This window comes from Lupinus angustifolius, unplaced genomic scaffold (assembly GCF_001865875.1).
Source record: "Lupinus angustifolius cultivar Tanjil unplaced genomic scaffold, LupAngTanjil_v1.0 Scaffold_17_127, whole genome shotgun sequence".
NCBI classification, from domain to species: Eukaryota; Viridiplantae; Streptophyta; class Magnoliopsida; order Fabales; family Fabaceae; genus Lupinus; species Lupinus angustifolius.
In genome coordinates, this window is record NW_017719102.1 from 1,344,459 (window position 1) to 1,371,200 (window position 26,742).

The following is a 26,742-nucleotide window of genomic DNA, read 5'->3' on the forward strand; positions in this document are numbered from 1 at the left end:
TCGCCAATGGTTAGGGTGTGACAACCTAATCTCTTTTATGGTCGTAATATTTGTTAAGTGATGAATATAAGTGTTTATGATTCTACCATTTTAGGCTAGACACTAAAAGGAGGATTTCAGACCTTGGTGTTTGGGGTTAACCAAAGTAAAACATAAAAACTTGTCTAAGTAGTTCAAACTCAAAAAGAAGATGAGAAATATATTTTCTTCTTGATTTAAAAAGAACTTGTCTAAGTAGTTCAAACTCAAAAAGATTTTGTCTACACTAGAATTTGTGAATACTTAGTTTATTTTTCTTCTTGATTTAATTATGTGCAAATCAAACCAAAAAACCATCAAAATATGTTTAAACCATTATTTGTGCTTTGACATGTTTACATGATTTATTTTACTAGGAAATTCCTTGTGGTTCGACATAACCCTATGCTATACGACAATTGAATCTTGAAAGAGGTGTAAATTGTAAAATAGTCAAGTGTTATCAATAAATTTATTTGTTGAAAACACCTTTTAATATACAAAAGTGATGAACTACCTTACTAACTTTTATTTATTCTTATTTACATTCCGCATTTTTTATATTCTTTAATACCAACCTTTCTTAAGGAAGAAGTTTGGTTTGTTAATAAAATGAACCCGAAAGGGAGTAAATAAATAAAGGTCACTAAATTTATTATTCTTTTGTTCTTTAATTATTTATTTGTATCTAACAACTAACTATTCATCACTTTTATATATTAGAATACCATTAAAACGATGTTGGAATTTATTCCACAAAAACCGAGATGATATTCAAAGGTACTTAATACTTATGTAATAGGTAATTGCTTCGATACCATTATACAAGCGTTAGAATTTATTCTAACAAAGCCGAGATGAGGCAAAGAAGGGAATGACTTATTCACATGATTATTAAGAAAGTAAGTTGTAACTATAATATTCTTGAAACCATTATACCGGCGTTGGAATTTATTTCAACAAAGCCGAGATGGTGAACAAAGAATAAAACCAAGTTCTCTTTCAACAAATTGACACTACTGTCAGGACGATTTGTTGAGAGAAGAACACTCCCAACTAAAATAAACACCGAACTACCCTTTCAACATGTAACAAGGAAAGTCGTCTCTTGGTGTCATACCACCAACGAGATCAGAGAGTATTCACCAAGACTTGGAGGTCTTGAGTCTAGAACATACTCTTGGCTAGGGCTGGATCATAGGAAAGGTTTTCCTAGGCGAATGGGTAAGGTCAAACCAAGGTAGAGTTTCTGGGAATTCAAGAAGGTAACGTTCAAGGTCTTGTAATTGTTAGTGTGTATGTAAGATACATTGGCTTCAATTTATGGTGAAGAAACTCTCCCAGATCAGAGGGGAGGACTTGATGTAGTTTTGCAGTGGACCGCAAAACGAAGCAGTATTAAAACCTTGTTGCAGGTTGTTTCTTTCCCTTATCTCTTTACCGTTTTATGTAGTTTTTAATTGCCTATTGTAGCTGATATACTGGATATAGTATTACTGCCAAATAAAGATCATTTTTCTTCAAATATATATGTTATATCTTTTCTGTATAATCTGTAATTGGCTGTGTAATTTAGCCATTCAGAAATTGCTAATTCTATGCGACTTAATCGATTAAGTCATTGCTTTAATTGATCAACTGGGTACCGTGACACCTATTCAATCCCCCCTTCTAGGTGTATTCTATCACTGATATCTAACAAGTGGTATCAGAGCTAGTACGTTGTGTTAGCTCAACCGTAAATGCGTAATCCGTTAGGGAAATGAAAGGGGTTCCACCAACCCTTTGGCGGTGATGGCGCATCCATTAACCACCCTGCCGTTTTCAATAGCGAAAGATATGCCTACTAGAAAGTTCGCATGAAAATATTTATAGAGGCCATCGACTCAGATATTTGGGAATCCGTAGGCAACATGCCCTATCTTATGGTGAGTTCTTTCAGGTCTCGTAGTGCCAAAGTGCTAAGGAAATATGGGACACTTTACAAGTGACTCATGAAGGCACTAGCAAAGTCAAGCATACCAGGCTAAATGATCTGACACATGAATATGAGTTATTTCGTATGTTACCAAATGAATCTATCGGTGACATTCAAAAAGGATTTACTGATATAGTTAACCATTTAGTTGCTTTGGATAAATTGTTTAACAAAGGAGAGCTTACTAACAAACTTTTACGCTATCTTGACAGGAGATGGCAACCAAAAGTAACAACTATTATGGAATCAAAGCATCTTGACACCATGCCTTTGGCGACATTGTTCAAAAACTTTAAGAGCACGAAATGGAGCTTGGACACGTGACTATGCAGGAAGAATCAGATCGCAAAAATAAAAGTATATCTCTCAAGGCAACAACTTCTCAATCTAGAGAATAGAGAGAAGAAGATGAATCTGATTCAGATGTAGACGAAGAAACTTTGAGCCTTCTCGTACGCAAATTCGGGAAATTCCTAAAGAAATGAGGCTTGAAACGTTTCTAGAAGAAAGAAGCGAGTGAGTCGACCAGAAAAGGCAAGAGTAAAGAGCGCTTCACTTGCCATGAATGCGGTCAGCCATGACATATGAGGTTCCAATGTCCTACTTACCTCAAGAAGGTTGATTCAGATAAGAGCACTCTTTGGGACTTCAAATCGAAGAAAGCTTATATAGTGTGGGATGCACCAGAAAAGGACACGACATCCAACACCTCAGATAAAGAGGAGACAGAAAAGCTATGCTTAATGACGAGAGCAGATGATGCTTGTTGCTCAAATTCGAAAGTGGTAAATAGTGAGGTATATTCTGACACCTCATCTACTTCATCTGATGATTCTCCTCCTTATGAGGACTTGTATAATGCGTATGTCGAATTGCATGATGAGTTAAAGAAATTAGCTAGGATTAGTTCCGATAGGAGAAGAGTAATCCTACTAAATGAACACAAAATAGTTTCATTACAAAAAGAATTAGATGAACTAAAATTAGAAAATGAAACATTAGATTTGATCTATTCTTCTAATTCATGCAATTGCTCTAATGATAATTTATGTCAAACAACTGTGTGTGATTCTTGCGATGATTTGAAAATCGAAAATTTGAGATTGAATGAAAAACTCACAAAACTCACAGAAAGTGAAAACATGTTAGACACCATGCTTAGTAAAACCAGGAATGTTGGTGACCATACCAGGCTAGGATATCTTCCCTCTATGCGTAGGAGAAGACCATATAGGATACCTATTAATCGTCATAATAAGAAATGTTTTTATAAAAAGGTTCCTACTTGCTTTTACTGTGGCACTCATGGGCACAAATCCTACTCTTGTTATATTAGAAAATATGGTATACCTAGTAATGTGTAGGTATGGATGATAAAGGGAGATAACTCCCTAGTTACTAACAGAAAAGGACCCAACATAACTAGGGTACCTAAAAAAGGCAAGTGATCTATGTTTTGCAGGTATGTCTTCAAGCACATGGACAACATTGGTTTCTTGATAGTGGATGCTCGAGACATATGACGGGTGATAGATCAAAATTCCTAGATCTATCCTTACAAGAAAAAAGGTTTGTCACATATGGAGACAACAAGAAAGGGAAGAAACCTGGCACTAGAACAATTGGCAACTCAAATCAGGCTGTGATCGAAAATGTGTTATATGTTGAAGGCCTGGAACATAACCTCTTGAGTATCATCCAACTATGCGATAAAGGTAACAACATATCTTTTGATTCTGAGTGTTGCATTATTCGTGACAATATATATAATAAAGTTAAGTTTGTCGAATATCGTATAAATAATATCTATATGGTTAATCTGGAGGATGTCATTACTCTATTTTAAAAATGTTTTATATCTAAAGAGGATGACATTTGGCTTTGGCATAGGCACGTCGCTCATATTCACATAAAGCATCTAGATAAATTGTCTAAAAATAATTTGGTTGATGGGCTACCAAATATTGATTTTAAAACTCAAGAAACTTGTGACACTTGTCAAAGATATAAACAAGTTAAAAACTCTTTTGCTAAAAAGAATGTGATATCCACAACAAGACCTTTGGAGCTTCTCCATATGTACTTGTTTGGACCATCACAGGTTATGAGATTTGGTGGTAGCTTTTATGATTTAGTTATCTTTGACGATTTCTAGATTCACATGGACATTATTTCTATAGTCCAAGAGCGATGCTTTTAAGTCTTTCAAAAACTTTGCCAACAAATTCAAAACCAGTTTAATCATAAACAAAATGGAGTTGTTGAGAGGAAGAATCGAGTCTTAGAGGAGCTTGCTAGAACCATGCTAAATGAAAGCAAGGTTCCTAAATATTTTGGGCTGATGTAGTGCATACAGCTTGCTATGTGCTTAATTGTATACTCTTGAGGCCTACTTTTTCAAAAACTCCTTATGAACTTTTAAAAAGTCGTAAACCTAATATTTCTCACTTTCACGCTTTTAGTTGTAAATGCTTCATATTAAATAATGGAAAAAGAGCTTTAAGTAAATTTGATTCAAAAGCTAATGAGGGTATATTTTTGGGGTATTCATTGCATAGTAAAGCTTATCGAGTCTTTAATAAATATTCAATGCAAGTAGAAGAGTCTGTGCATGTCCATTTTGAAAAATCTTCTCCAAAAGAGAAGAGGAAGGTATTTTTTGATGATGTTGCAGGTGCTTTGGAAGAAGCATACTCTAAGGACATGGACCAAGACAAAGAAGCAGAAGTAGAGCAAACTATACAAGATGAGCATTAGGACTTGCCAATCGCGTGGAAGACCAAGAAGGATCATCCACTCGACAAAGTGATAGGTGGGATAACTACCGGGGTGGTAACCCGTAGCTCTTTACGTAACTTTGTTGCTTTTGTATCTCAAATCGAGCCTAAGACTATCGATGAGGCCATTGAGGATGTGCACTAGGGTATAACTATGCAAGAAGAGCTAAATCAGTTCAAGCATAATAATGTATGGGACTTGGTCCCTAATCCTAAAGAACATGCATTGATTGGTACTAAATGGGTCTTTCGTAATAAATTGGATGAATCTGACTTGATAATTAGAAATAAAGCTCGCTTAGTGGCCAAAGTCTACAACCAGAAGGAGGAAATCGATTATGATGAGACCTACGCTCCTGTAGCTAGATTAGAGGCCATAAGAAGGCTTTTATCCTTTGTATCAATTATGAACTTCAAGCTCTTTCTAATGGAAGTCAAGAGCGCCTTCTTAAATGGCTACATTCAAGAGGAGATATATGTAGATCAACCTCCCGACTTTGAAAATTTTAAATATCTGAAGCATGTATGTAAACTCAAAAAGGCCCTTTATGGCCTGAAACAAGCTCCTAGAGCTTGGTATGATAGATTGAGCTCTTTCCTCTTGGAAAAAGGGTTTGTGAGGGGTATGGTTGATACTACCCTCTCTATTCGTAGAATAGATAATTATGTACTTCTAGTTCAAATATATGTTGATGATATAATCTTCGGATATACTAATGACATTCTTTGTAAAGAATTTCTTGAGATGATGCAGGGTGAATTTGAGATATCGATGATGGGTAAGCTAGCCTTATTTCTTGGACTTCAAATCAAACAAATGGAAAGTGGCATCTTCATTCATCAATCGAAATATTGCAAGGAGTTGCTAAAGAAGTTCGATATGGAAAAGTGTAAACAGGATTCAAGACCTATGGTGTCCGCATGCTATCTAGATAAAGATGAAAAGGGAAAAGAAATCGAGGTAACCAAATATCGTGGGATCATCGGCTCATTATTGTATTTAACTACGAGTCGCCTCGATATTATGTTTAGTGTTTGTATGTGCACTAGATTTCAACCTTTGCCTAAAGATTCACATTATACTGCGGTAAAAAAATCACGAGATATTTAAAAGGAACAACTAACATGGGATTATGGTATCCTAGGGATGCCTCATTATCCTTGGTAGGGTATTCCGATTCCGGTTTTGCGGGATGTAAGTTGGATCGGAAAAGCACTAGTGGGACTTGTCCTTTACTTGGTAGTTCCTTAGTTGCATGGCACAGTAAAAAGGAAGTGTGTGTTGCTTTGTCCACTGTCGAAGCAGAATACATTGCCACCAGTGTGTGTTGCGCTCAAATCCTTTGGATGAAGTAGCAACTTAAGGTCTTTGGAAATAACCTAGAAAATATTCCTATAAAATGTGATAATACAAGTGCCATAAACCTATCCAAGAATCCCATTTTTCATTCTAGAACCAAGTATATTGAAATTAGACATCATTTCTTGCGTGACCATGTACAAAAAGGCGATTGTGTGCTTGAATTTGTTGAAACAACTAAGCAATTGGCTGATATTTTCACCAAGCCTCTCTCACGAGATACTTTCTATGATCTTCGAAGAGAACTTGGAATTCTTGATGACTATTATCTTGATTAAAATCGTCTAAAAATGTTATTATATGCTTCACATGATTAATGTCTTATATGCTTCAAAATGTATATTTGTTATGAATGCATTATAATCCTATTATGACTCATGATCTTGTGTGACAAGTTGAAAATGTATGTGTTTGAGTAAAAATTGCTTGTTAAATGTTAGAAATCTTTGCATGCTTTTAAAACCCAAAAACCTCTTAATTCTGCAAATCTGATGCCAGTTAATCGATTAACTATCCTTCTTAATCGATTAAAATGTGTTCCAATAGAAAAAGTTTCATTTTTCACTAAATATAACCGATTAAAATCCATTTTAACCGATTAAATGCAGCACTTAAGCGATTAACGGTAGAAGATATATTAGAATTAGTAGAGTTTTTGCCACTTTTTCAAACCCTATCTTCCCCCCTTTTCTCTGAAATCTCAAATGCAAATAGAACATTCGAAATCTTAGCTTGATAGAAGTATTAAACCTCACCTTTACCCATTTTGCACTTCATCTCATCCAATCCATTTCTCTATTTCCCAAGTCATCCCATTCCCAATTCAAAACCCTAAGCTTTAGGTTCCCTCCCTTATCCTCCTTCTCCTCTCATTACTCACGGTTTTCAATCAACAATGGAAACAGGATGTTCGAAGAGGTTCAAGACAACTGCTCAACAGACTCGTAGGCCGCCTACTACTTCATCTTCAAATTCGAACGTGAGACACGACCGTGGAGATCCCTACAACTCACTCATACTTGAGGAGACCCGATTGTCCAAATTTATGGGAAGGAAACCCACCTACATAAGGTATGCTAATCTTACCTGGATGGTGGAACATAATTTCGAGTTTCTGCAACGTATGTAGGCTTAAGGAGTTTTAATGTTTTTTGAATCAATGGGTAATCTGTACCCCGCTTTGATTAGGGAATTTTACTCTAACTTCCGTTAAAAGGATGGTAGATATTGGTCTATGATTTCGGGAAATCTATTTGAGATGGATAGTAACATTTTTTATGAATGTAGGTGGCTTATCCACTACTGGTGTTAACCTAGGTGATTGTGAATGGCTTGCTGATTTCGATGCTACTGAGGTATATAAACCAAGTCTGAGAGGTCCCCATCTGTATGTCCAGGGAGAACTAAGTAAAGCTGGTTCTTTATCGGTAGAGAATAGATTGCTTCACTATTTGATTGCGTACATCTTGATTCAAAGGAACACTAATCACACACAACCTACTATTAATGATCTGAAATTTATGTATGATGTGAAGGAGAAGATAATGGTTAATTGGCCTGAAGAAATTATGAAGGTCATGTATAATGTATCTACATCGCAATCCAAATTGCTGCCCTACAGTATCTTCATATCAAGAATTATTGACTATATGCATATTGACGTATCTGACACCATCGTCACACAAACTATCTCCATATTGACGTATCTGAAACCATCGTCAACAAAATGGACTCACACTTTCAGTCTTTGAAGGACTCCTACCATACTGATTTCGAACAATTTTAGCAGCGTCAGGATGCTTACATTGACAACCACTATCAGGCTATGAGGAGCTTTGTCCAGAACACTGCTGAGGCACAAAATGAGAGGTTTTGTGCAGAATTTGAGAAGCTGAGATTCCTCATCCAGGGTGATAGTAGTCTGGCCATACCTGATGACAGAGATCCTCCCCCGCATCCCTAGATTAGAGGTCCTTAACCTTAGATTGCCTTAGGTTTAGTCCTTCTATATGGCTAAATTTCAAGATTTTATGCTGCTTTGTAATTTAGAGACATGTTTTCTCTTTGCTTTCTGAATTGTAATTCTAGCTATCTACTATTGCTGCACTTTTATGACTTGATATGCATGCCATTTGAACTTAAATCGTTTCTATTGTGGTTTCATTTTGCTTATATATGTCAAATATAGCATGATTGCATGTTTAATAGTTCTTGATCATGTTTGTTATATGTATATCTTATGATTGATTGAGCCTGCTGTTTGAATGCTCTAATGTAAATATTGGATCATTCCATGCTTGATTGGTTCATGTATAACCATCCATGCCATTAAATCTGTCATATTGGTGTATTCTGTTACTTTAATCGATTAACTTGCGATTTTAATCGATTAAATGCTGGTAAATGTGTGCACTTGTTCATTTCATTCATCAGTTGGATAATTAATTACATTCCCAACATTAATTGATTAATTACAGTTTGAGTTCACTTCATATCTCTTCTTACATTTGACCAAGATTTTATTAGTTTATTTTTTGATAATGTCAAAAGGGAGAGAAAGGTTGTTTTGTTGTTTAATGTATGCAGGTTGTAAATAATATTCAGCTTCCGTTGTCTAGCTATGCGCTTTAACTTTGAAATTAACAACGATCCATTTTGTGATCATCTTCAAGCTATGCATCAAAACAAAATTTGGTGTTGAATTTGTCATCATCAAAAAGGGGAGATTGAAAGTGGAATGTGTCAAGATAGCATTTAGCTTGCCTATGTTTTGGTGAAGACAAAGGACTTAGTGAAAGCTTAAAGACAACTCAAGAAATCAACATGCCAAAGATTCAAGAGCTTCATGTCTACACTAGAGTCTTAGATGTGTCTTAGTTATTGAGTCTAGGTTAGGTAAACATAGATGCAAATCTCACAAGTTCTAAAAATTATCATATCATTTACATGAGAGATGTCATCTAGCTTATTATATGTTCATGCATTAATCATACATGTTATTGGTGAATTTAAGGCATAACATAAAGGTAAAACATGTATAGTTAATAAACATAACATATAGGTAGTTTACCAATTAACATATTAACTGAAAACATGTCAGTTAACCGATTAAGTGAACTTTAATCGATTAATGTGGAAAAAAAATTAACATTTTCAAGAGATAACTGAAAAACAGAATTCAGTTACTCTCTAACAGCTCGTTAATCGATTAACATGCAACATATTAACTAGGTGCAAAACAGTTTTTTTATATAAACTATGTTTTTACACCATGCTTAATACATTCATTCATTCATTTTAGAATTGCTAACTTGCATATTTTCTTATTCTTTGTATGTCATATAGGCAGAGAGAATTGCATGTGAGATTAGAGTGAGATAGTATTATGCTTTGGGATTAACATGTCATCTATTGCATATGATCAAATGTGTTCATCAATCTATCTTGTTCTTGCATGATTCTTTCATTACTGTTTATAGATTTCTTAAGGGTCGAAATAATATGTTCTTCATGATTCTGATCTTATACATATTCTTGGTAATTGTGAGATTTGTATAGGGTGTATAGCTTGTTCTTTCTTGTAATATTTGAGCTATTTTAGTGCTTCACATTAATCTGTTTTTTGTGTAATAAGGAAAATCGTCTCTTAGTGTCGTACCACCAACGAGATTAGAGAGTCTTCACCAAGACTTGGAGGTCTTGAGTTTAGAACATACTCTTGGCCGGGGCTGGATCGTAGGAAAGGTTTTCACAGGCGATTGGGTAAGGTCAAACCAAGGTAGAGGTTATGGGTATTCAAGAAGGTAGTGTTCAAGGTCTTGTAATTGCAAGTGTGTATGTAAGATACATTGGCTTCAATTTTTAATGAAGAAAATATACCAGATTAGAGGGGAGGATTTGATGTAGTTTTGCAGTGGACCGCAAAACGAACCACCTTGTTGCAGGCTATTTCTTTCCCTTATCTTTTTACTATTTTAAGTAGTTTTTAATTGCCTATTGAAGTTGATATTTTGGATATAGTATTACTGCCAAATAAAGATCATTTATGTTCAAATATATATGCTATATTGTTTCTGTATAATCTGTAATTGGTTGCGTAATTGAGTCATTCAGCAACTGCTAATTCTGTGTGACTTAATCGATTAAGTCATTGCTTTAATCGATTAACTGGGTTATTTTCTAGAATAGGGCTTTGGTGTGAATAACGGTAAGTGGGAACCGCGACAGCTATTCAACACCCCCCCCCCCTTCTAGGTGTATTTTATCACTGGTACCTAACACAGGATACCGTGCTTATCGCAAAATATGGCGAACATGTGACTTTCAAATTCACCACCATGGTCACTACGTATATAGACTATTTTATGGTCAAGTTGGTTTTAGATTTGATTTGCAAGGCTTTTGAAGGATTTGAAAGCGTCACTTTTAACATAAAGGAACAAGGTCCATGTAAATCTAGAAAAAGCATCTATGATTAACAAAGCATAGTAACTACCTCCAAAACTCATAATTTGTGAAGGTCCAAATAGGTCCATATGGAGAAGCTCCAAGGGCCTTATCGTGGATATCACATATTTTGTAGCACATGAGTTCTTGACTTGCTTACTCTTTTGGCAAGTGTCGCAAGTCACTTTAGATTTGAAATTGAGTTTAGGTAATCCATCAACTAAATTGTGAGATGACAACCTATCTAGGTGTTTAATATGAATATGCGCAACACGCCTATGCCAAAGATAGATGTCACTCTCTTTAGTTATAAAGCATTTTGAGAACAGAGAGGTGACATCTTCCAAATTAAATAGATGGATGTTATTTATAAAATGACAAACAAACTGAACATTATTAGATAAATTGTCACGAGTAATACAACAACCAGAATCAAAGGATACTGGCTTACCTTTATTGCATAATTGGTTGATACTCAATAGGTTGTGTTCCAAGCCTTCCACTTAGAACATGTTCTTCATCATTGCTTTATAAGTATTGCCAATTGTCCAAATGTCAAGTATTTTCCCTCGGTTGTTGTCGCCATAGGTGACATACCCTTTTTCTTTAAGTGAAAGATCAAGGAATTTCGATCTATCATCAGTCATATGCCTCAAACAGCTGCTATCCAAATACTAGTGTTTCCATGCGTTCGAAGGCATACCTACAAAACAAATTACTTGTCTTATTTAGGTACCCAAGTGATATTGGGTCCCTTTTTCACCCAAATATAAGTACCATTGGACAGACCATATTTCCTAATATAACATGCGGTGGAGGTATGGCCATGAGTGCCGAAATAGAAACTTATAGGCATGCGAATATGCGACTTCTTACGAGTATCGACTATAGGTCTCCTAGATTCCCTTTTCTTATTAGTTGGGGGTTTATATCCTAATCTTGTATGGTTACCAGAATTTCTTGATTCAACAAATAATGTGTCTAGGTTAAAGTATAATGTGTGTGAGCTTTGTGAGTTTTTATTTTAAATTGGAATTCTCAGTTTGCAAACTCTCACAAGTATCACATACAGTAGTTTAACATAAATTATTTTTAGAGCAATCACATGAGTTACAAGAGTAGATTAAATCAAGAGTTTCATTTCCCAATTTTAGTTCATCTACGTCTTTTTTGCATTTTAATAATTTGTTGTTAATGCAAGAGGATTACCCATTTTCTATTTATGTTAATCCTAGCAAGCTTTTTCAATTGTACATGTAATTCAACATAAGCATTATATAATTCATCATAGGGAGGGGAATCATCAGAAAAAAGATGAAATGTAAGAGTATACTTCATTTATATCATCCTGACCACTCGAGCTGTAATCTTCTTGTGTTTTTACCATTAAGCATAGTTTCGTAGACTCCTCCTCGTCGGATGTGCTTGATGTTGATTCCTCCTCAGGAACATCCCATACTATATAAGCCTTCTTTGATTTGAAGTCCCGAGGAGTGCTCTATTCATATTCAACCTTGTTGAGGTAGGTCGGACATTGGAACCTCATATCTCCAACTTTCCTACACTCGTGGCAAGTGAAGCGCTTCCTTCTTTTGGAACATCTTGAATCAGCCTATTTTCTTGAAGAATTTTCCGAATTTTACATACCAGGAGATTCAAGGTTTCATCATCTAGATCAGAGTAAGAATAGTCATCCTCTTTATCTTCTTGATCTTGTGAAGTGTTACACTTGAGAGAGATGCCTTTCTTCTTTCTATCTAAGTCTTTGTGCATTGTCAAGTGCCCTAACTCCATCTCATGCTCTTGGAGTTTGCCAAATATTGTCGCTAAAAGCATGGAATCCAAATCTTTCGACTCCATCATTGCAATTACTTTTGGTTGCCATTTCCTGTCAAGACAATGCAAAACTTTATTCATTAGTTCTCCTTTATCAAGGGTTTTATCAAGGGAAACTAAATGGTTAACTATGTTAGTAGATCACTTTTGCATTTCACTAATAGATTTGTTTAGTAACATGTGAAAAAACTCATACTCGTGTGTTAGCGCATTTAGCCTGGCGCACTTAACCTCGCTAGTGCCTTCATGGGTCACTTGTAAAGTGTCCCACAGTTCTTTCGCATTTTGGTACTGTAAAACCTTAAAGAACTCATCATATGATAGGATCGATGTGATAATGTTTTTAGCTCGAAGGTTACGTTGAACCTTTCTACGTTCATCATTGGTCCAAAGACTTTTCGGGTTTCTTTAGGTTCATTGTCCACCAAGTGGAGTGGATCGAAAGGGCAACTGACCATGGATTCCCACATATTCATTTGTACTTTGCAATAGGCACACCCCTCACCACTGAATATGCGAGGGTGGTTGATGGATGCATTGATGTAAACCCTCCTAGGGCAGCCTTTGATTCCAAGGGCAAGAGAAGTTATGATGGTCCTACAACTAGGGCCAAAGCCAAGGCAGGGATCCTTAAGGTCTCAAAGGACACAATTGACCCAGGAGAGGGTATGTGAGGAGGACATTTATGTCCTTAGGTCACTTTCTACTTAGGTTTATTTTATTTTCATTGATTCAAATAAATGAGATTGCATTCTCATATAGTCTTAGGTTTATTTTCATTCAAGTATTTTTAATATTTAATTCATGTAATATGGGTTGGGATTTATTTGTAACATGGTCCATATTTCATGACCAAGTAGTTCACTTAGGTTCAAGGGTAAGCCTTTCACGTGGCTAGGGCAAATGGAAGTCAATGCATGATCATTTCAAGGAAGGAGGCACGTAAGGAACTCTATCTATAAGGACAAACAAGGAGATAAGGCAATTCAGCTAACACTTTATCTCTAAGGCAAACAAGGAGATAAGGCATGGAGGGAAAACGAATTTAAAAGAAGATAGGTTTGTTTTAGCAATTTGAATTTGAATTTGAATTTGAATTTGGATTTGAAAGAAGATAGATTTGAATTTGAATTCAAGGGTATATGGCACACGTTTTCAAACTTGGAGATAAAGAGAAGATTATATGAAGATTAAAGAGAGATTAATCAATCTCCCAAAGATGCACACGGCTAGAAACAAGGAAAGAAGATAGGAAGCTCAATCTTTTAAGGTGCACAAGGCTATAAAATAGGGAATCCTAATCTCATCTCCAACCAACAACAAATCAGATTGGATTCAAATTAAATATGATTAGTTCCTCAAGATGAAGTCAAATTGATCAAGTCTCTTCCTTCTCCTCAACAAATTCGGCCAACCATCCACCAAAACCGAATTACACTCAAGACTAAGTCAAACAAGCAATTCAGCTCAACCAATTGATATTACTTAGGATTTTATTTTTATGTTTACTAGAAGATAATTTGATTTCTATCTTCTATTTTATCTATTCAGCCAAGGCAACTTTGCCTATTTATAGTTTGATCAAATCATTAATAAAGGTTAAGTTTTATTTTGAGTAAATTTGAATTGTTTTAGTTGAGAGCACTTCTCCTAAACCTAGGTTGGCCGTGGCCACCACCATACTTGTTCTTATCAAGCATCCTTGCTTGTGGCGAACCCCATAGCTTATCAAGCAGCATTGCTTGTGGCGCTCCTCACCTTCCATTCTTTTCCACCTTCACCTTCATCCTACAAACCATACACAAACCCTAGCCTAATTATACATCCCAAACCGAAGCCACATCTACCCCAAAATTACCCTAATTCCCCAAAACCGAATTCACACATTCACAAATCTAAGTTCAAGCTAAAACGATCCTTTAATTCAAAGGCAGCCCCAAGAGGTTGTCATCAAGTGGTCATCAGAGCTAGTTTTGGCTTGAAACCCAAGTCATGGCCAATGAGGCCAACCAAAGGACAAACATCTTCCTTTCTAGGTGTTTGGTCCAAGGAAACATCTGCCTATTAAGTATTGATGGTGGTTGTACCAACATGGCTAGTTCAAGGTTAGTTTCAAAACTAAACCTTGAGACTAAACCACATCCCACTCCTTACCAACTACAATGGTTAAGTGAGATTGGGGGGATTATTGTGAACCAGCAAGTGGAGGTTCCCTTTTCAATAGGGAAATATGAAGATGTAGTTCTTTGTGATGTGGTTCACATGGAGACCAGCCATATACGTTTGGGTCGTCCATGGCACATGGATAAGAGGACCATCCATGATGGATTTTCAAACAAATACACTTTTTTTCACCAAAATCGAAAGTTGGTGTTACGTCCCTTATCTCCTACACAAGTGATTGAGGATCAGAAGACTCTGAAGAAAAAAATTGAGGAGGAGAAAAAGGCAATTGTGTGTAAAAAGGAAATTGAAAAAGAGGGAAGTGAGAATATTTTGGTTCCAAAACAACCCCTACCTCCACTACAGGGTAAAGAAATTTTAGTTACTACTAACAAGTCTCAGGAGGAGAAAAAGGCAATTGTGTGTGAAAAGAAAGTTCAAAAAGAGGGAAGTGAGAATATTTTGGTTCCAAAACAGCCCCTACCTCCACTCCAGGTTAAAGAAATTCTTTTTACTACTAACAAGTCTTTGCCTAGTTTTATTCACAACATTTTGCAGGAATTTGGAGTGAACCTTATTAAAGAAGAAGCACCTATTCATCCATACATTTTGGAGGCTGACTTTTACATTGGGCAAGTTATTCATATGGATGTGATTAGCACAAGCCTTGATGACTCAATTCTTACGAAGTTTTTTAAGGATGAACGTTTCCTCACAAAATTACTATTTGGTGCATGTGTTATTGCTGGACTATTCATCAAGGGTATAATCAATGATGAATATGTGGAGAATTGGTTGTTACAATTCAAGAAGATGGTCTTTGATCCAGGAGGTGGTGATACCTCAAATTTGAGGACAAATTCTTTTCAAGAAAGAGGGTATGATGTAAACCAAGGGGGGCAACCTATGATTTTTGGAGGCCATGTTCTTGCAAAGAATTTATAGCATAGTTTGGTTTATTTTATTTGCATTATTCAAATAAATGAGATTGCATTCTCATGTAGTCTTAGGTTTAATTTCCTTCAAGTATTTTTAGTATTTAATTCATGTAATATGGGTTGGGACTTATTTGTAACATGGTCCATATTTCGTGACCAAGTAGTTCACTTAGGTTCAAGGGTAAGCCTTTCACGTGGCTAGGGCAAATGGAAGTCAATGCATGATCATTTCAAGGAAGGAGGCACGTAAGGAACTCTATCTATAAGGACAAACAAGGAGATAAGGCAATTCAGCTAACACTTTATCTCTAAGGCAAACAAGGAGATAAGGCATGGAGGGAAAACGAATTTAAAAGAAGATAGGTTTGTTTTAGCAATTTGAATTTGAATTTGAATTTGAATTTGGATTTGAAAGAAGATAGATTTGAATTTGAATTCAAGGGTATATGGCACACGTTTTCAAACTTGGAGATAAAGAGAAGATTATATGAAGATTAAAGAGAGATTAATCAATCTCCCAAAGATGCACACGGCTAGAAACAAGGAAAGAAGATAGGAAGCTCAATCTTTTAAGGTGCACAAGGCTATAAAATAGGGAATCCTAATCTCATCTCCAACCAACAACAAATCAGATTGGATTCAAATTAAATATGATTAGTTCCTCAAGATGAAGTCAAATTGATCAAGTCTCTTCCTTCTCCTCAACAAATTCGGCCAACCATCCACCAAAACCGAATTACACTCAAGACTAAGTCAAACAAGCAATTCAGCTCAACCAATTGATATTACTTAGGATTTTATTTTTATGTTTACTAGAAGATAATTTGATTTCTATCTTCTATTTTATCTATTCAGCCAAGGCAACTTTGCCTATTTATAGTTTGATCAAATCATTAATAAAGGTTAAGTTTTATTTTGAGTAAATTTGAATTGTTTTAGTTGAGAGCACTTCTCCTAAACCTAGGTTGGCCGTGGCCACCACCATACTTGTTCTTATCAAGCATCCTTGCTTGTGGCGAACCCCATAGCTTATCAAGCAGCATTGCTTGTGGCGCTCCTCACCTTCCATTCTTTTCCACCTTCACCTTCATCCTACAAACCATACACAAACCCTAGCCTAATTATACATCCCAAACCGAAGCCACATCTACCCCAAAATTACCCTAATTCCCCAAAACCGAATTCACACATTCACAAATCTAAGTTCAAGCTAAAACGATCCTTTAATTCAAAGGCAGCCCCAAGAGGTTGTCATCAAGTGGTCATCAGAGCTAGTTTTGGCTTGAAACCCAAGTCATGGCCAATGAGGCCAACCAAAGGACAAACATCTTCCTTTCTAGGTGTTTGGTCCAAGGAAACATCTGCCTATTAAGTATTGATGGTGGTTGTACCAACATGGCTAGTTCAAGGTTAGTTTCAAAACTAAACCTTGAGACTAAACCACATCCCACTCCTTACCAACTACAATGGTTAAGTGAGATTGGGGGGATTATTGTGAACCAGCAAGTGGAGGTTCCCTTTTCAATAGGGAAATATGAAGATGTAGTTCTTTGTGATGTGGTTCACATGGAGACCAGCCATATACGTTTGGGTCGTCCATGGCACATGGATAAGAGGACCATCCATGATGGATTTTCAAACAAATACACTTTTTTTCACCAAAATCGAAAGTTGGTGTTACGTCCCTTATCTCCTACACAAGTGATTGAGGATCAGAAGACTCTGAAGAAAAAAATTGAGGAGGAGAAAAAGGCAATTGTGTGTAAAAAGGAAATTGAAAAAGAGGGAAGTGAGAATATTTTGGTTCCAAAACAACCCCTACCTCCACTACAGGGTAAAGAAATTTTAGTTACTACTAACAAGTCTCAGGAGGAGAAAAAGGCAATTGTGTGTGAAAAGAAAGTTCAAAAAGAGGGAAGTGAGAATATTTTGGTTCCAAAACAGCCCCTACCTCCACTCCAGGTTAAAGAAATTCTTTTTACTACTAACAAGTCTTTGCCTAGTTTTATTCACAACATTTTGCAGGAATTTGGAGTGAACCTTATTAAAGAAGAAGCACCTATTCATCCATACATTTTGGAGGCTGACTTTTACATTGGGCAAGTTATTCATATGGATGTGATTAGCACAAGCCTTGATGACTCAATTCTTACGAAGTTTTTTAAGGATGAACGTTTCCTCACAAAATTACTATTTGGTGCATGTGTTATTGCTGGACTATTCATCAAGGGTATAATCAATGATGAATATGTGGAGAATTGGTTGTTACAATTCAAGAAGATGGTCTTTGATCCAGGAGGTGGTGATACCTCAAATTTGAGGACAAATTCTTTTCAAGAAAGAGGGTATGATGTAAACCAAGGGGGGCAACCTATGATTTTTGGAGGCCATGTTCTTGCAAAGAATTTATAGCATAGTTTGGTTTATTTTATTTGCATTATTCAAATAAATGAGATTGCATTCTCATGTAGTCTTAGGTTTAATTTCCTTCAAGTATTTTTAGTATTTAATTCATGTAATATGGGTTGGGACTTATTTGTAACATCATCACCGCCAAAAGGGTTTATGGAACACATAGTATTATCCTATAGGATCGAACGAATACGCGGTCAAGCTAGCACATCCGTACTAGCTCTGATACCACTTCTTGGGTACCAACAAGTTAGAATACACCTCGAAGGGTGATTGAATAGGTGTTGCGGATCACTTACTCTACTTTTCTGATATTTTGCACAAAATAGAAAGTTATTGCACTTAATCGATTAAGCTTGGTTTTAATCGATTAACCAGTGTTGGGACTTAATCGAAGCTTGTGGATAATCGATTAACCCGATTCTTACACTTCTTGATTTTATGGTTTCCTGTGCAACAAGTTACCGATTACCAATCTTTATACAATTAATTGATTACAGAGGTTACAAAATGAAACTAAAACATATTATAGAAGGTGACATAGAATCAATCAATTAACAAAAATATTAAGACAAAAATTATATAATATAAGGGTTAGAAATTTGTGCACAAGGAATTTTTTGCTCGTTCGTTTGCGGTCCACTACAAACTACATCCAGACCTCCCCTTCTAATCTCGGGATGTTTTTCTTCACTATTGCAATTGAAAGTTTTACCTACACACTTCCACTTAAAAAAACAAAAAACTAAGTCGCTTCTTTCTTGGCACTGATGAGCTTAACAAACTTGGTTTGACCTATCTAACTTGTCTACTAAGATCTTGTTGAAAAGCGTAAAGGTTGATGGGCAACAAGAATCAGCCCCTGAACAACAAAATGTGTCACTTTGTTGAAGGATAATTCGAGTTTCTTACAAGGTTTATTTTTTTTAGAGTGATAATTGATGAATAACATATTAATTTGCTGAGTTTATTTATCTACTCTTTCCAGGTTCCTTTTAACCATACCATAAAGGTCTATCTCATTTTATTAAGTTAACCTTATCATTTCTTATGAAAGGTTGGTATGAAAGACTAAAATGAACAAAAGAATAAAGTTAGAAGTTAACTGTACCACTTCTTTCGAAGGGTTGGCTTAAAGAAGAAAGAATAAGGTAATAAATAAATGTTAGTTACGGAAATGTAAATGACTGAAAGAAAATGTTATTTGCGGAAAATAAATGACAAAAAGTAAATGTTAATTGCGGGAAGTAAATGACAGAAAGTAAATGTTTGTTGCGGCAAGTAAATGATATAAAGTAAATGTTAGTGGTTAGATTATTATTCATCACGCTTTACGTGTCAAGTAACAATCCATTGATTGGATTTCACTCTTTTGCATATTATTCTTATGTACAAAGTTACAAACCATGAATTGGTTTGAACTTATGCCTTTAGCACTCTTTTAATCAACAAATAAAATTTATAAGTTAACACTTTACTATGTTACACTTGCATCTCTTTTCAAGATTGACTTGTAGTATAGTATAGGGTTTTGTCAAACCAAATGGAATTGCATTAGAAAAAGATTATATAGGTATATTATAGCAGAAATATTGATTAACAACTTTTTGATGATTTTTTAGTTATGTTGCATAAAATTATTAACAAGGAAACATTAACTAATATTCACAAATTCTGGAGGAGAAAATTGGTTTGAAAATACATTACAAGTTATGTGTTATACTTTTGATTAATTCCACACACCATTTCTAAATCCTTCATCCAGTGTCCTAGTATGATAAGATGATTTTCAAACCTTATGTGTCAAGTAACAATCCATTGATTGGATTTCACTCTTTTGCATATTATTCCTATGTACAAAGTTACAAACCATGAATTGGTTTGAACTTATGCCTTTAGGACTCTTTTAATCAACAAATAAAATTTATATGTCAACACTTTACTATGTTACACTTGCATCTCTTTTCAAGATTCACTTGTAGTACAGTATAGGGTTTTGTCAAACCAAAGGGAATTGTATTAGAAAAAGATTATATAGGTATATTATAGAAAAAATAATGATTAACAACTTTTTGATGATTTTTTAGTTATGTTGCATAAAATTATTAACAAGGAAACATTAACTAATATTCACATTAACTAATGTGTTATACTTTTGATTAATTCCACACACCATTTCTAAATCATTCATCCAGTGTCCTAGTATGATAAGATGATTTTCAAACCTTATGTAATACACTAAATAATAGTTACGTGCCACTCCTCAGAGTAGGTTGTCAAACCCTACTTCGGACTCAATTAACATCATTTAGCCTTGAACATAAGTTGCTTAAAATAGATGCTTGATATGGCAAGTGAACTAAGGTGTAGGTTATACTTTTTAGTTCACTTATCAACACTTTAAGAAGAAGCATTTTTGGATCTTCAAATCATGTTTTAGGTGATCAAGCTAAAACCGCCTTAAGAACTTCTCAAAGAATCATAACTTAACCAAAAATAATAACTTGAATGTATTGAAATGAAATGATGATACAAATGAGGTCATGCGTGATGTCATGGTTGCTTGGTGGCTAAGTCAAGTTGACCCCTTTGCTGGGTTCAGCTCGCCTAGCTACTTAGGTGGCCATGCTGAGCGGCCTGCTTGAGTAGCTTCTCCTGCTCTGGCCAAGTATATGGTTCTAGTTGGACGGTCCCAAGGTGCACGTTGAGCTACCTACTTCAGTAGGTTGGATTGTGTCATGCTTGAGTGACCATGTAAGGCTTGTGCCTGATCGAGCCAAGTTGGTGTCAGATCAGCTGGGCGGTGTTGTTTGTCCACACCGGGCTGTTTAGTGAGTAGCTTCATGTTGTTGGTCCATGCTTGTGGTCAAGCATTTAGATTTCCATGTGTGCATCAATAGTGCCTTATGTGAACACCTCCTTGCTTGACTCCTTGCTTTAGAGTCAAATCTCCGGTTTTGACTTCCCCCAAGCTTACCAACCAATTCAAACTTAACACCATATCCACTCCCCTTAGTTTAAACAGATAATAATCCTGAATGACTTCCAAATTTTGTAGCTTAATCAGCAAATTAAAGCATTTTCAATGACACTTCACTTTACGACCATCACCCACTTCGACTAAGTATGAGAGTGTATTATCCACCTCTATTAGAACTCACTATTATTATGTAGTAACAGTGTGTTAGTTAGTTTGGTAATAAGTTTGTTAGGAATAGTTTTATTCCTACTTGTAATTTGATGTTTAGCTTACCAAATAGTATTGCTCTTTATGGAACTCTATAAATAAGAGTTCCCTGTCTTGTAATTCGCAAGTTTTCACGTAATAGAAATATCAAGTAACTATCACAAAACAGTTACACTTTTCCCTCTCAAATTCAGTTACTTTGCTCTCTTCCTTTCTTCTCTCTCTCACGTTTACATGGTGTCATGCCTCCAATGGCTCACGTTACCGAAGATCCTGGTTCTCCTCCTCCACCCATGGCTTCTCCTTCTCTGCGCACTACCTTGTGCGGAAATAGTTCATTGTGGTAGTTTTCACATCGAATCGCGTAATTAGGTTTGCTCTTGGATATGCTATTCTAGAAAAGTATCTACGAGAGGAGGATTGTCTTCTCTATCGCGTCAACCTAGCTTATATATGCTGGGAGGAACAGGATCAAATGATCCTTTGTGGATTCTCAATTCTTTTTCACCAGATCTGCAACCAAGAGTTGTTGGTTGTAGACATTTATATCAGCTATGGGGCGAAATCAGTGAATATTGCCACGCACAAACAAAGGCCAAAGGTAGGCAACTTAGGGCTCAATTATGGTCAATTGTAAGGGTTCAAGCACTATTTTAGAGTATCTATGAAGATCAATGTAATTTTTGATTTTTTTATTTCAATTGGATCTCCTATAACCCTAGCTGGACACATTGACTGTATTCTTCATAAAATGCCTGAAGAATTTCACAATTTAATCACCACTATTGAAAGTCAAGAGGACATTCCTTCAGTTAATGCTATACGGTCTTATCTTTTAACCTTTGAAGCTAGGTTAGAGAGAAATCACACCAAATCTATCACTGATGCATTATCAATTAACGTTGTTGTTGCATCTACTTATAGTCCTTCGTCTACTTAGGTCTCCTATGTCACCTTCGGTATCTAGGGGGCACAATAAGGGACTTCCATCTCATTTTAATGGTACTTCAGGCTTCATAGATAATTTTCGTGGTAATCGTAGCGAGACATGTGGTTGCACTGGTTCATGTGGTGGTTCTGGACCATGAGGTAGCTCTCTATTATGTGACTATTGTAACAAGTATGGTCATGACATTTCATATTGTTATTATGCACCTTTTGCATATGGACCATATCACTATGGAGCTCCATCTACCTTTGGTTTACCTCCTTACAATAATTCTTCCTTTGTTGCACCTACGACCAAACATTATCCTAATTTTGCATCACCATACCATCCTCATGTTGAAAGGAACTTTAATTAATACTCTGGACCTCGGTTTTCACATCCTAGAGATTCTTTCCCAGGGTATTATGATCAGTTTGCTCCTAGTGCTCAACATTCTCTTACTGCTGCTCAAGATCACTTTGGTTTTCCATATGCTATGACAACTTCATCTTCTGGTGGTGCACCTCGTCACGACACCAATCCTCCATTGTGGTATCCAGACTCAAGTGATAGCAATCATTTGACATCTGATCCTGCTCTGGTTCAAGAGCCAACTGAAAAGTTCGCTACAGATCAGATATACATGGGTAATGGTTCTAGTATCCCTATCTTTTCTTGTGAAAATTCCGAATTTCATTCATCCTTTAATCCTCAAGCTTCTCTCTCTCTTAGAAATTTACTACTTGTTCCATCTATTGCAAAAAATTTACTTAGTGTCTCACAATTTGCACAAGATAATCCTGTTATTTTGAATTTCATCCTTACCATTGTTTTGTCAAATCTCAGGCTACTGATTAGGTTCTGCTAAGAGGAACTCTAGCTCCAGAGGGACTCTATGCTTTTCATGATATGCAGCCTTTAGTTTGTCCAAGGCCTTCTACTACTAATGCCTCTAAGCAACAAGTTCCTGCTAGTTTTCCTTTCTCTGCCAATAAAATTGTACACAATACTACTAGTAGTCCTTTTACTTACTTTCTTTGGCATTGTAGGTTAGGGCATGCCAATGACAAAGTTGTTTCCAATGCTCTTCCTTCTTGTAATATTTCTCATTGTAATAAAAGTGTTTTGGATTTTTGTTCTGCTTGTTGTCTAAGAAAGTCTTATAAACTTCATCTTGTTGATTATGTTAACAAATATCTCAATCCCTTTGATTTACTTTATGTTGACTTATGGGGACCTACACCTATTGACTCCACCACTGGCTTTAGATATTTCTTGTCACTAGTTGATGCATCCACTAGACACACTTGGATCTATTTTCTAATATTAAAGTCAAACACCATCATTTGTTTGATACTTTTCTTACAATAGTCAAAACTCAGTTCAATAAAATTGTAAAATCTGTCCAAAGTGATTAGGGTGGGGAGTTTAGGCCTTTCGCTTCTTATCTGGCCAAGTTGGGCATTTCTCATAGAGTAGCTTGTCCTCATACTCATCATCAAAATGGGACAATTGAGAGAAAACACAGGCACATTATAGAGATTGGTTTAGCTTTATTAGCTCATGGGTGTCTTCCTTTAAAGTTTTGGGATCATGCCTTTCTTACAACTGTTCACCTAATAAATAGAATGCCATCTCCTAATCTAGCTTACCAATCTCCACATACCCTACTTTTTCATACCAGTCTTGACTATCTCTTTTTGAGAGTTTTTGCTTGCTCTTGTTTTCCAAATCTCAGATCCTTTAATAAGCACAAGTTAGACTTTAGGTCTTCTGAATGTACTTTCTTAGGATACTCTCTTTCTCAAAAAGGGTACAACTGTCTTACAAGTGATGGTAAAATTTTCATTTCTAAAGATGTTGTGTTTAATGAGCACATGTTTCCTTATGCTACACCCTTTCAGTCTTACAACCCTACTCTTATTCATCTACTCCTACAACCACTTCATCTCTAGATCAAATTTTAATTTTTCACAATCCTACTCTTATTCACTCACACACTACTAGTCCTGTTTCTTCCTTTAGTCCCTTTGTTCTTGGTCAAGTTACTCTTGTCTCCTCTTGTTCTCCTCATTATAGGGTTCCTAGTGTCACCACTGATATTAGTGAGTAATATGCCTTTGTCTAATGACTTCTCTCCTCCAAACAATCTTGATGTCCTTGTTCAGTCTAGTCAAACCACTGAACTTGTGTCCACTAATTCTTATCATCAATCTGATCCTAGTCTCATCATTACATCGAGGGAGTCAGTTTCTGTCCCTAATTCATCCCATCTTATGCAAACTAGTTCCAAGTTAAGGATTTTTAAAACCATTTACCCTAGAGCTTACTTAGCTCACGTTGAGCCTACTTCAGCTAAGGCTGCTTTGGTTGATCCTGTTTGGGCTTCTGCCATGAAAGAAGAATATGTTGCCCTTATAACCTTAGGTACTTGGTCTCTAGTGCCTCTTCCTCCAACAAAGCAAGCCATTGATTGCAATTGGGTCTTTCGAGTGGAAGAAAACTTAGATGGTTCCATCAACAGGTATAAGGCAAGGTTAGTGGCCAATGAGTTTTATTACAAGCTTGGTGTTGATTACAATGAAACTTTTCTCCTATGGTAAAACCTATCACTATAAGGATTTTACTCACCTTGTCTCTCACCTATCATTGGACCATTCAACAACCTGACATTAATAATGCTTTTCTCAATGGGCATCTTACTGAAGAAGTTTATATGAAACAACCTATGGGGTTTCAAGACAAGGATAAGTCTTTAGTCTACAAGCTTAACAAATCTCTATATTGGCTCAAGCAAGCCCTGAGACAATGGTTTGAAAATTTAAAGGATACTCTTCTTAAACTTGGTTTTAGCACCAACAAGTGTGATAATTCTCTCTTCATTCACAAGTCTACTACTTACAAATTATTTGCCTTAGTCTATGTGGATGATATTATCATCACAGGAACATCTCTTCCTCACATTAGGGCTCTAATTGACAATCTGAGTATTGCCTTTGCATTAAAAGACCTTGGTACACTAGATTACTTTATGGGAGTTGAAGTTAAATATTTCAAGGACAAATCCATCATTTTCTCATAATCTAAGTACATTAGGGATCTCATTGAAAGAGATAATATGAGTGGGGCAAATCCTGTGTCTTCTCCTATGCTTTCTAACTGCAAAGTGACTAAAGAAGGGTCCAATTACTTTGAAAGTTCTTCTCTGTATAAGTATATTGTTGGTGCTCTTCAATATGCCACAATAACAAGACCTAATTTAGCATACTATAAAGTCTGCCAATTTTTATCTGCTCCTCTAGAGGAGCATTGGACTATTGTTAAAAGGATCTTAGGGTACTTGAATGACACTCAAGGTCATGGTCTACATCTACAACCTGCTCTCTCTTTCCTTTAGTCCTTTAGGGGTTTTGTGATGTCGACTGAGCCTCAGATTATGATGATAGAAAATATACATTGGGGGCTTGTTTATTTGTTGGGCCAAACCTAGTTACCTGGTGGTCAAAGAAACAACAAATTGTCTCCAGATCCAGTAATTTGGCTGAATACAGGACTCTAGCTTTGCTTACTCAAGAGTTTATGTGCGTCCAATCTCTCCTCATGAGTTACACTTTGCCTATACTACTCCTCTTCTTCTTTTTGATAATCTCAGTATAGTGGCTATGGCTCATAACCCTGTCCTTCATTAGAGGACTAAGCATATTGAGCTTGACTTGTTCTTTGTCAAATAAAAGATTCAAAACATGTCCCTAAAAGTCAAGAACATCCCAGCTAATTTTCAAACTGCAAATGTTCTTACTAAGCCTCTATCTCCTTCAATACTCATCACCCTCAGAAAACAACTTCAAGTATGCACTACTGATCTACCTTTGGCTTCTAGGGGGTTGAATTAGAACTCACTATTATTTTGTAATAATAGTGTGTTAAGTAGTTTGGTAATAAGTTTGTTAGGAATAGTTATATTCCTACTTGTAATTTTCTGTTTAGCTTACCAAACAATATTGCTCTTTATGGAACTCTATAAATAAGAGTTCCCTCTCATCTAATTCTCAATTTTTCACATAATAGAAATATCAAGTAACTGTCAATAAATAGTTACACTTTTCCATCTCAAATTCAGTTACTTTTCTCTCTTCCTTTCTTCTCTCTCACGTTTACAACCTCCAATTTCAAGTTTCAAACCAAATTTGAAGCGAAAAAATTGTGTGAAGTTCAACAATCAATCAAAATGGTTATGGCTTTATCTCTCAATGCCCCTTCTATCTTCCAGGAATTAGTAGAAGTTAACTCCGCCACGGAATAAAATGGCAATTGTAAGGAATTGAAATTTCCTAACGAAGAATCACTATTGTTTTGTTCTTCCTCATCTTCCACCTCCTCCATTATGATCATGCGAAATTGCTTGGTTTTACATCTATGCTCCCTACTATAGGGCTCATTGTTGAAAGCGTATCTCGGTGTATTTTTTAGTTGGGAGTTTTCTTCTCTCAACAAATCGTCCTAACAGCAGTGTCAATTTGTTGAAAGATTAATACTCTCATTTTCGTTATGTTCCTTTTGTAAGTAAGAGAACTCGGTTTTATTCTTTGTTCACCATCTCGGCTTTGTTGAAATAAATTCCAACGCCGGTATAATGGTTTCAAGAATATTCCAGTTACAACTTACTTTCTTAATAATCATGTGAATAAGTCATTCCTTC